The sequence below is a fragment of the Emydura macquarii genome, unplaced genomic scaffold (genome assembly GCF_026122565.2).
Source record: "Emydura macquarii macquarii isolate MOO-44397 ecotype Brisbane River unplaced genomic scaffold, CSIRO-AGI_Emac_v2 contig_1230, whole genome shotgun sequence".
Taxonomy (NCBI): Eukaryota; Metazoa; Chordata; order Testudines; family Chelidae; genus Emydura; species Emydura macquarii.
This window is the reverse complement of record NW_027131367.1, coordinates 5,082,232-5,090,722: the sequence shown is the minus strand read 5'-3', so window position 1 is coordinate 5,090,722 and position 8,491 is coordinate 5,082,232. Positions and strand designations below refer to the sequence as shown.

The window sequence follows — 8,491 nt, the reverse complement described above, 5'->3', positions numbered from 1 at the left end:
TTTCTTCTTAAAGAGGACTAAGGAGGCTTCCTCAATCCCCCTAGCTGCTAATGCCACTTTGAAGGTGGTCAGGTTGCCTTATGTCTTCAGTATATTGCTAGACGTCGATAGAGCTGGTTTTTCTAAAGGGCCTGCTGCGAGCAGATTCCCCTGGACGGTTTTTATTTTTCCACAAAGAGTTTGAAATGACAGAGCGTACACCACCGGATGCGATTTCTATTCACAGTGACATCCCCACCGTATTGCTTTGCCGTGTGAATTTGCAGAGAAACATGGCTCTAGAAGAGCGCAATTGAGGCTGTGATTAACTAGGTTAAATTGAAATCTCATGAACTGCGGCGCGGTTATATAAAACGCTCATTAGCGTGTGGTTTACATTGTTGCACGGAAATGTTTTTCATTATATTTTACTGTCAGCAAATGCTGGTGTGAAACCAGTTTCCATTCCTCGGATGGCCACAATGAGGAGTTTCAGGATTCTTTCTACAGATATGTGCTCTTCTCCCAGCGACTCCCCATTCAGAGTGACGGAAATGGAAATTTTGATTGTGGAAGGGAACAACATAAAACGTGAGCTTCGTTAGCTTTGATTGGTCTGCACTTCACAACACCCCATTCTTTTGAGACTTCAACAAAACCCTACTACCTTGTCAGTCTGAGGCTGGAGTTTTGGCCACTGGCCAGGCTGGAAGTTCGCTGTCCATCAGCTCCCGTTTGTGGCTACTGTGGTTGTTGTTTAGAATCCTGTTTTAGGTAATGTTTCTTTGTCAATAAAGCGTTGCATCACAGAAGCCAAGAAATATTGTAACAATAACCTCAGGGACGCATCGGTATTAAGTCATCTAGGATGTGTCCTATTAAATAATAATTTAAAAAATGCTAGAGAGACATGGTGGGTGAGGTAATATCTTTTATTGAATTAACTGCTGTTGGTGAGAGAGACACGCTTTTGCGCTTACTCAGAGCTCTACTTTAGAAGTAGCTGGAGCCATCGCTCCAGAAGTGCTCTGCAGAGCTGTTGGCAATTGAGTAGGTGGTGCGCGTCCCTGCAAGTTAACACCAAACCAGTGTCCCAGAACAGAGTCCAGAGGTTTCTATTCTATTGACATTCCTGAGACTATTTGAAAGAATCAAAGTTTCAGCCCCACTGTCCTGGCAGAAACCCAGCTTTGGTAATTACATTCTGCCTACCAAAAATTAAAAGTGTCATTTCAATTGGATACAGCACTTGCCTTCATTCGCTGTCTGAAAGTGTTATGCGCTTTTGCTGTGCAGTGGTAGACAGCTGCTGCACCACCACCTCCCTCAAAATAGCTAGACTTCAGGGGCAAGAAAACTGGTTGGTGTGTGTACACCTGTGTGCTACAGTCTCAATAGATCACCAAATTTTTACCCCAAAATCATTTTAACCTGTTTTGCCGCATACTTTTCTTAAATTCCCTCATGACTTCGACACTAGTTGTCAGATTCTGCCCTGAGTTAACCTCCTGCGTAACTCCATTGTCTTTAAGTATGTTTTCATGCGTGTAACTGAGAGCACAATGTGACCTTAGTATCTGTTAACAAAATATAGGCTACAGAGCTCTCTCGTTTTATCAGAGATTTCTGAGCTAGGTGGCGCCAGCTAACGCAGGTTCTGTTTTAATCCAATGCATGTCAGGACATGCCCTCCGCAAAACTTCACAGCTGGGAAACATTTCCAAGGAGCCCACATTTTTGTTTGCTGAATTCAGGACTACGGAAGATGAAACAGATGAAAGAACAAATATACTGTAGCGATTCCAGTATGCGGTTTTCATGATGCAAAATATCATCCAGAGGTTGTTTTTTTTTTTATTGTTTTGCATGAATTATTATTCAGCTTTGTATGCCTTCCAAATGAACTGATATTATTATAGTTACACTCAAGCTCACTTTATCTGGGGCACTTTTCTATCGTATCACTTGGGCCTTTTGAAAATTCACTGTGTCAAGTACAAGCACCTCATCTTCACCTTTAAAACTCTACCTAACTCCATCCTCATATTAATTCCTGCATTAATTTCTCATTTGCGCCTACTGTTCCTCTGCAGCCTCTCTCCCACTAGGCAGGAAAAAGAGTCGTGTCCTTCCCCATCCCTCCATAGGCAAAATTCTGGCCCCACTGAAAGTCAGTGGGAGTTTTGCCATTGGTTTCCATGGGGCCAGGATTTCATGTATATCTAGCTAGTTTCCAATTTCCATTGCTGACCTGGCACTCCAAACTCCAGCACATAAACTTGAACTGGTTACCTGCTCTTGAAAGAAACTAGGAATTATTAACTTGTGGAACTCATGGCCACTAGATGTTATCATTAGCAGGATTCAAATTATTATGTTTTTATGAGCCAGCTTGTGTAAAATGGCATATTCTATTGGCTTCCAGGGAGCTCTGCTAATTTACACCAGCTGAAGATTTGTCTATTATGCACGGGATTTTCAAAAGCCTTCAGTGTTGGCCTAACTGCTTGCATTGAAGTCAGTGGGAGTTTTACCAATCCTTGATGCCTTCACTGTGCGTGGCACTGGACAATGGTATTAGTTCCATATTTTAAAGACCATTAAATTCCCTCACTCACTGTAAAAAGAATACACATGCACACAAATCTGTTTCTCCAACTTAGTGAGTAAATTATAAATGAAGAATACGTTATCAATGGAAGTTGGCCCGGTAAAAGATATTACCTCACCCACCTTCTCTCTGATTAGAGTCAGGAACAAATTTTCCCCTTTTTACTCCAAACCAGAGTTGCTGCAGTGGTAACTGGGATGTTTTGGGAATCACCCAGACTGGTAAGGGATTCTGTCACTGCCTGCCCTGTAACCTTGAGTATCTTTGCACTGTGCAGCTTTGGTTTAAATCCCTGGCACCAGTAACCTTCCCACAAGCACCTTGGCTTTCACTAGCCTAGTTACTTCATGCAGGGTGACCCCAACAGGCCTTCCAGTCCTGAGTCTCCCCAAATCTGTCCCCTTCAAATTCTTAATTACCAGGCACTTGGACTTTTCCCCTCTGGTTTATCTCCCTCAAAGGGGTGAAACCCGCTTCCTCGTTCTCAGCTCGCTTTGGCCCTCACACAGTTTGCACACCAGAGACCTGCTTGGGGTAAAAATAAACCAAAAATGTATTTAATAGAAAAGCCACAGGTTAATGAAATTGTGAGGGAGAGCAAACACATACAAGTCACACAGTAAATAAACATAAAGATGCAACCTCAGGCTTTGTAGGTCTATATTAGATAAAATCCCTTTTCTAATATAAGTTACCTATTGCCTTTGCACTGTTTCTCAGCATACCCCCTAACTGTAGGGGGCTTCCAGACTCTCCCACCTAGAGGTTTGTTCTCCATTTCAGGAAGGATTTCATTTCAAGTCCCTTCTGTTTTAAAAGGATTTGCAGCCCCCCACCCCCTGGTCACTATAGATATTCAAAGTGGGGGAAACTCCCTCCTTTCTTAATTTTCCAAGACTGGGTATTTTTTTTCCGTCTTCAGTTTCAAGTTGTTTCAATGTCTTTCCATTAACTCTAATGATCCACCATTGTCTTTTCCTGAGCTGGGCAATGGATGGGTACTTGAAGCTGGTTGTGTGTAAACACCTGATTTAGGATGTAGCCCCTCCCTGCATGATCGCATCACCGCCTTATTGCACCACAGTTTCAATTTTCTTCCCTCTCTGTATACATACATACATTCAGAACCATGATCTGTGCACGTATCTCTTAATAACCCTCGAGTTCAGACCATTACAAGCTTTCATGAAGGACCTTACCTGATACATTCTCATTGCACAATAACATCGGATACCATCAGTTGATATAACTGCTGATATTTGAGATTTAACCCCCCGGTTCTTGCACTGGGGTGTCTGCATCCTGATGGCCCCCACTCCCTTGTGACTCTGACGCTAGAATTGTAAGCTTCACCTCTCCCCCCGCTTTGCTGGATAGGGCATTGGCTATCTTGTTCTTCAGTGCCTCAGTACATTTAATTAAATCTGAAATGACCCAGAGATTAAGGGGCACCTTTCCCCCTCCTTGACATCTACTCTTCCCCCAGGGGTTGCTTCACCCCCCTCTGGGCTTTTCCTACCCTTTTTACCAGATAATGGGAATTCATTGGCCACCCGGAGTCTGCCTCATTTCAGGCGAGCTCTGACACACTTCACCTTATGGCTATGCCTAGTTTCCCTACTCTCAGGATCATTCTGGGCCACTGCATTTCCTCGCTGTGCCAACATCTCAATGCACCTAGCAGTCTTACCTGCTCCCCTCAAGCAGGTCTGGCCCCCAAGCAGGTCTCGGTTGTGCAAACTGTGAGGAGTGTGCGCGCCAAAGTAATCTGGTGTCTGGGGGCTGGTTTCGTGGCTTCAGGGGTGATGAACCAGAAGGGAAAAGTCTGAAAGTCCCTGATAGCTAAGAACTCGGGGAGGACAGATTTGGGGAGACTTGAGACGGGTAGGGCAGTTGGTATCACCCTGCAAGGAATAAGTAAGCTGCTGGAAGTCTGGGTGAGACCATGTGCTTGTGGGCAGGCTACTGACGCTAGGGGTCTGAATCAAAGCTGCACAGCACAGGCATCCCCAGGTTGACAGGGCAGGCAGTGACAGAACCCTTCACTGGTCTGGGTGATCCCCGAAATGTTGGTGTAAACTCATGTCTGCCAGTTTCACGTGGCTGGGATGTCTGATGTCCAGTTACTCTCGCAGGTCAGTGCCAGTGAATGGGAGCTCAGAGATCACTAGGCATCGGTGGGTGACTACTAACATGTCCAAGGTTCATGAGTCTCAGATGGCCCCTGCTGCCTGCACACTCCAGGAAACAACCAAGGGAAGGTCAAGCAGAGCAAGCCCCTTTACTGTGTTTGTTTTTTGCCTTTCGCCTATAAGTATGGGCGAGCATTTCCTGAACACAAGGCATCCTGTTTTCTGTCAGAGCGAAAGACAGAGCAATAGATCTGTACTAACACAGAGAAATCTACAAGAAACCTGCGGCCAGCACAGACTGGAAAGAATAGTGTAAAATGGCATTGAGTGCTGAGTTACAAAACCAAAGCAAATCCTCTTCCCAAGAAAATAAAGGCCTTACGCATCGTTAATCTTACTCTGAAACACATGTGAACTCCCAGCACTTCCGCAGATGAAGATTGTCTCAACGAATCCCTACAGGTTCATCCAGGGACTTGGGCACGTGGCTGTATCCTCTGAGATACCACCCTGGATGCTGGCTTAAGTTATGCTCCAGCAAAGTCTCCTGAGGTGGCAGGTGGTTATATAAATGGACAGTGAGACGTGAGGGGTATGCATTTATCATAGATAAAGTGTTTCTCGTGGCTCCTTATTCTTGAATAACAGTGGTGCGAAAAGTCTAAGAGCAACATCTCAGATGCTCATCACAGACAGAGCTGATATGATGCCTCCTGCTGCTGGGTGTTTGTGCGTGTGCACAGATGTCTGAGCAGAAATAGATTTGCTGATTGAGATTTACACAAAAATAAGAAAAAGGCCCCTTTGCAAGACACTAGAAGCCCCTGCCATGTATTACAAAAACAAATATAATTACTCCGTGTGCATATCGCCACGCTCTCCTTTCCCACACAAAACTGATTGCCCTCCAAAGCCCAGTCTTACAGCAGCCAGCCTAAAGAGATGTACACAGAGTTGCGTCCAGTAGGTCAATTAACTCAGGCATTTCAGACCAGGGCGCTAATAATAATCATGTTATCAAGTTAATGGTCATCTCGGTGATAGAAGAAAAGGTCTGTTTATAAAAAAGCATGCTTTTCTTTCTTGTCTTTCTCCAGGTGCCCTAAAAAGGGATTCGTTTACTGTGAGACTTCCTCAGAGATCTTTGGATCATTTACATTCTCATTGCTTTTCTGAAAAAAAACCTAAAAAACCCAAAACAGATTGACCTGGTAGATGTGGCAATTTTAAGCAGTGATTTATGGTCGTTGGACTAGTTTTTTATTCAGTTTTGATCACATTCCTGTGGCCTTTACATTCCATGGGAGGAGAATCTTTTATTCTGTTTACACAGGAACCCAATGGTGGTCTATGGAATCCCAAATCAGGACAGGCAATTCCATGATGTGCCAAGTTAGCGGCATGGCCGAGTGGATGGGAAAAACTATGAAGTAGTGATATGTCATGGACCACAAACAGGAAGAACGTTATCATTTCTTTGAGGACAAACTATTCATCCATCGCTAATGAGCTCGCCAGTAGTCCAAACATTGATGATGAGGATGATGATCTACTAATTGCTTGTTTAACGGGGTTTTGGGGAAAGTTTGAGGGTATTTTCCTGGGGTGGAAATAAGGGAGCTATTTTACAGCTTTGATTTATTGGTTTGCTGAGTTATGAGATGAAGATGAACTTTTTTTGCTGCAGGTGATTATCATTTTGATTGTAAATGTAATTAATTGGTAAGGCACCCAAGACATTTTTTTTATTGTTATTTAAAGCTAATAAATAAATAAATAAATAGTTCATTAAGTGCTTAGGTTATTTGGAGAGAAAAATATTCTGTAAATGCATGGTAAAATAATTCATTATTGCCATTGTTGGTGTGGTGATTATTCAGAATATTTTTTAAATTAATCCAACTCAGAGTTCTTTTTTTGTACATTGATAAAATTCTAGTAATGTCATAAAATAACTCTATTTCTGTTTTCCATGTAGAGATCATCAATATTTTGTGACAGCAAGTTCATGGGTTGAATCTGAGGCCTCCCTTCAGGATTATAAAGAAAATATTTCCTAAAACAGACAGAGAGAAAGAATCTTCTCTTCCTAAGAATGTAGGGGTGAAATCCTAAGGGTGAAATCCATGGAAATCAATGGGAGTTTGCCATTGACTTCAATGGGACAAAAATTTCACCCCAGGAGTTCATATCTGGCTGTTCATACTGTCAGAAGGCTCAGCTTGTGACCCTGACTCAGGAAAACAGCTAAGCATGTATTAAGTCCATCATCATGCAGGACAGCACTTAAATGTATGCTTTGCTTTGACTTCAGTGATACTTCTGTGGGTGCTGATATAGTTAAGCATATGACGGTTTTCCTGAATCAGGGCATTTATGCATAATTAAGTAAATCTGTCACTGCCATCATGTATTTTGTGTACTTAATTTAATTTTAATATGAAATGAATGCCAGCATGGACCAGAGAGGAATAAATGCCCTTCCAGTTTGTTTATTTATTGCTCTATGCTGGTATTAGGATACATGCAAAGAGAATAATATATGACACAACATTTTCCAGAGTTGCAACCTCACTACAGCACAGCAGGTAATTTATAGGCAAGGATTCATTATATTGCATTCGTTGTTTGTGCATATTGTAGTCAAATAGCTCATTAAAACAGAAGCTAGCAAGAATCATTGAAGGAATATTGCTTCCTATGGGTCCAATTCTGGGAGGTGCAGAGCCCCCCGAACTCAGAATGGGTCCCTTTTTGCAGATTTCCTTTTCAAATTTCATGCTCGTTTTCCAGAAAATGATCTATTTGAAAAACAGCCCTGCTGTGACTCTGGCAGTATGATGCATTACTTTAATTGCACTCTTACCACTGGTACTAAGCCGAGGCTTATAAGGAATCGTCAGTCATGTGGGATACGGTGATTACTAATCACTCCCATTGCATTCACTGGTAATTACAGACTAAGCCCTAAATAACAATGTCAGAGGCAACACAAATCAGACCCGTAGGCCTTAATTTGGAAGATGGAGAAACAACAACAACAACAACCACCCCTGAATGGGTATTAGTCAATGAAATAAAAACAAGGAAGAGGAGAATAAGTCAGATGACTCTAAAGAAAAGTCTAATCCTACTTCCTTCTCCAAAGTGCAGAGAGCTCTATACACACAGGACATAGCACAGTGCAGCTGAGTCTGTTTGTAGGCAGGACAGGTGGTAGAATTGGAAGGGGTGCACACATTATTAGGCCTATCTCTGTGGGGATGCCCCTGTGGGATCAAAACAAACAGGGTGGGAGGAGAGCAGCCAAGGAGGGATGGTCATTTAATTAGGCCAGTAGAGTCTATGCTGGTCCCTGCCCCTGTGGAGTCCTGTGACAGGCAGTGCATGATAGAAAGTTAGAGTTGGGGGAAAGAGCTCAGCATTAAACATGGTGAGAAGCAAGACTGCCAGGGGGGATTTCTAGACTTTGAGAGGTAGCCGCTTGATCCTGCCCCTGGTATCACACAAAACTAAGTCCTTCCTGAAAAAGCTGATCATCCTTCTCCAATTCTGCTCATTGTATTAACCGTCTGGAGATGCAAAATAATGGTGGATTCTGAGACCTTGCATAGGAATGCAGGGTTCTGCCAGGCTCAAGTTCTGAAGCCTTACCCTAAGATTTATGGTAATTACTGCTGGGGAATCAAAATAACTCCAGCCAGGGTATAACGGGAAATCCTAGGAATGCCCAAGTTCAGGGTTGCTGTTGAGGCTGATGTTGTATTAT

At 43.0% G+C, this 8,491-nt stretch overlaps 1 long non-coding RNA gene across 1 annotated transcript; it reads left to right on the top strand.

The window, feature by feature from the left end:
• The first annotated feature begins 420 nt into the window (after positions 1 to 420).
• LOC137152835 (uncharacterized) lies at positions 421 to 7,206 on the top strand. The gene is made up of 3 exons (XR_010919620.1): positions 421 to 570; positions 1,661 to 1,820; positions 5,820 to 7,206. It is a non-coding gene; the product is annotated as an uncharacterized lncRNA (long non-coding RNA).
• Positions 7,207 to 8,491: the final 1,285 nt, after the last annotated feature.